This window comes from Capra hircus, chromosome 5 (assembly GCF_001704415.2).
Source record: "Capra hircus breed San Clemente chromosome 5, ASM170441v1, whole genome shotgun sequence".
Lineage (NCBI taxonomy): Eukaryota > Metazoa > Chordata > Mammalia > Artiodactyla > Bovidae > Capra > Capra hircus.
Window position 1 is genome coordinate 31,377,731 of NC_030812.1, and position 3,591 is coordinate 31,381,321.

The window sequence follows — 3,591 nt, forward strand, 5'->3', positions numbered from 1 at the left end:
ATCTAGCTTCAAAAAAGATTTTAATAAAAAAATAGTAATGTGGTTGATTTAAAACATTTTATGGCATAATAATGACCAGGAAGTGAGCTTTTAAGTATCTGAATAGGATTGTGGGACAAAATGAAGAAAACACTTATGCAGCAGTAAGGATCTAGGTGCTGGGGCTAACGGAGAAGCATTAAAGGACTTTTGATGTGGATATTCTTTTTTTTGTTTTCCAGAAAGAACACTTCTGTATATGACCATGAAAAACCATAGTGCTGTCAATGAGTTCGTTCTCCTTGGCTATCTATTGACCCACATATTCAGGCTGTACTCTTTTGTGATGTTCCTTCTGATTTACCTCCTCACTCTGATGGGAAATTTCTTGAGCTGCTGATGATATGGGCTGATTTTCACCTCCACACACCCATGTACTTCTTTTTGAGACAGCTCTCCTTTCTGGATCTCTGCCAATTCATCCGTCACAGTCCCCAAGATGCTGGAAAATCTACTTTCTGAAAGTAAAACCATCTTGTAGAGAGCTGCCTGGCTCAGGCCTTCTTTGTGTTTACCACCGGGGGCACTGAAGCCTGTCTGTGGCTTGATGGCCTACGACCGCTACGTAGCCATCAGTCCCCTCTGCTTTACGGCAAGGTGATGAACAAACAGCTCTGTGTTGGGCTGCGTATGGGGCTCCTGGGGCCTGGGCCTTTTGTGGATGCTCTCATCAACATCCTCCTGGCTGTCAATTTAGACTACTGTGAGGACCAAACTATTCCCCACTCAGCTGCGAGCTGTCTTCTCTCTTCCCTCTGTCTTCGCTCTGATAACCTCCACCAATTTCACGCTCCTGCTTTGTTCTTCTGTCTTTGCATTTTTTTGGAACCTTTGTGATGATTGCTTCTTCCTATGCCCGTATTGTCTCCACTGTCCTAAGCAATCAGCTCCACTTCGGGCAGAAGTAAGGCCTTCTCTACCTGCTCCTCACACCTCACTACTGTGATCTTGTTTTATGGCTCAGGTTTCCTCAGCTATCTGTTGCCAGCCTCAGGTTCTGCCCTGGAGATGATCTTCTCCTTGCCAATACAGCGTGATCACTCCCATGCTGAATCCTCTCATCTATAGCCTGCAGAACAAGGAGGTGAAGGCAGCGCTATGGGAGAGTGTTTAGAAAATACTTTCATTCTCTTCTTGTAGTATACACAAAATGATTATGAAAGAGAAGTTGAACTACTGTGCTACATGATCAACAATGGACTTTAAGGAGAGTTTTCTTGATTGTCCAGGCTGCCAGATGTTACAGGAACATAGAGCAATTATTTCCTTGGAATGGTTCTGAAAAGGATAGAAAACTCTTGGGATGATTCAGCGTTTAGTCTTATTTGGCAAAGGAGAAATCGAATCAGATAGTATCCTTTTTACAGGATTATTTTGTTAAAATGTTGATTTAATATTCATATTTGTGAACATTTGTTGCTCGTGTTATTTCTCGCTTCATGTGTCTTTGAATAATTACACTCCAAATCCCTTGGAAAACTGATTTTCTCAAATTTATTACAGCCATATGAGTGAGACATCTATAACGCCAGGTAAACCAAACTATTCTACCCTTTTTCTTCTGACAGTGTATTCAGGCAAGGAGTGAAAGAAAACCCAAGTGATGTTACTTAACTCTTTCTGTAGAAAATTCAAATATTGAGCAGGAACAAACAACAACAACACATCCATCATTCAGAAGAAAATCTGATATAATGCCTAAAGAGACTGTGAACCCTGTTCCCCTGGCACTTATCTTTCCTGAGGTCATGTTTTTAATAGATATGGTAATGTTAGCCAATTTGTTACATTTCTTAACTCATGTCACAAAGTGTACTAAGTACCTGGGAAGACAGATTGGCCCCTCAAAGATGATCTCATAATCCCTGGAACTTGTGAATGCATTATGTGGCAGAAGGACTGGACAGATGAACAAGGTTATAGACCTTAAAAGGGCTTGGGTATGTAGATTATCCAGTGGGCTCAACTAATCACATGAATCCTTGAAACACATAGAAACTCTCCAAGGTAGGCAGTTATGATGAGGCAAAAAGAAAGGTCTTTAAGGTAATATAGATATCACAAAGACTCAACCACCCATTGCTGCATGGCTCTGTGAGCCGAGACTGTGGGTGAAGAGACTGGTGGGTTTCTCCTAAGCTGAAAACAACTCCCAGCAAAACCAGGAAAGAAATAGGAACTTCAGTCCATGGAATTCATGACTGAATTCTGCCAACAATTCTGGTGTCTCTTCCAACACTCCAGATAAGGACCTGCTGAATTGCTTTTTGACCTGTGTGACCCACATCAAAAAATCAGTGAGCCCACCCATATTTCTGACCTAAAAAGCTGATCAGAAAATATATTTGTGTCATTTGAGTTGTGTGTCATGTGTTTTGGCAGAAATAGAAAGCTATAATAATATTTTGCTCAGTGAGCTTCCCTGGTGCTCAGCAGTAAAGAATCAGCCTGAAATGCAGGATACACAGGAGGCATCGGTTCTATCCCTGGGTCAGGAAGATTCTCTGGAGGAGGAAATGGAAATCCACTCAAGTATCCTTGCCGGAAAATCCTGTGGACAGAGGAGCCCGGTGGGTCGCAGTCCATAGGTTGCAAAGAGTCGGACAACCTAGCTTTTATTAATCTGTTATCTAACTTTTATTATCATACTTAAGGAGATGCATTTATTGTTAGCTTTCCTTACTGTGAGCAAATGAGACTCAGGATGCTTATATACTGTCCAGAAATTCAGACAAGAAATGGTGGAGCTGGAGTCTTAAACCCATGCAGTTTGAGTTGCGTCCATACTCTCAGTCACTGAAGTGCTGCTTCCCTAAGTCTATGAGGCTCACAAGTACTTTCTGTAATTATATTTCTATTGGATTAGTTGCTTACAAAACAAAGAATGGTAGTTGATACAGGTATAAAAAGTGAGGTTCAAGCAACAGAAATTTGGGTGAAATGCAACAGATAAATAGTGAAAGTATTTGGATATAGATATTTGTTAAGATTTTGGAAAAGACAGTAATTGCCATGCTTCCTCTTCTATTTTGTGAACTGTCCTTTTTTCCAAAAATGTATTTTTCTCCCTTTAATTAAGCTATCTTCAGTCAGTTCCTGTTTCTTTCAAGAAAAACTAATTAGTTTTAAATCAGAGCCAGGAAATTGATCTGTAGCAACAACTCTCAGGGAAATGAGGATATTTATTATTTACAATTGTGCTAAGAACAGGTACAATGAAGTCAGTTCATCTGTCCATCGTACTAACTCATATATGTATTGCCACTTGTATTTTAAGACCCATCGCCTGAGATCATGGACACTGTACTAAGCCTGTAGTAAGGGAAATTTGCTAACATTAAGCTAGTAACAAGAGAAAAACGGAATGCCAAGGCCACAGGAACTTCTATTGTTAAGAAAATTATTTCATTTCTTGATTTTTAAATTTTTATACAGTTATAAAGTACTTTCCATTTATAGTTATCACAAAATGTTGGATATATTCCCTGGTTTTTACAATAATTACCTTGAGGCCTATCTTACACACCTAATAATTTGTACCTTTCACTCCCC

The 3,591-nt window shown here is 39.8% G+C and overlaps 1 pseudogene; it reads left to right on the forward strand.

The window, feature by feature from the left end:
- Positions 245-1,153, forward strand: LOC108636098 (annotated as a pseudogene).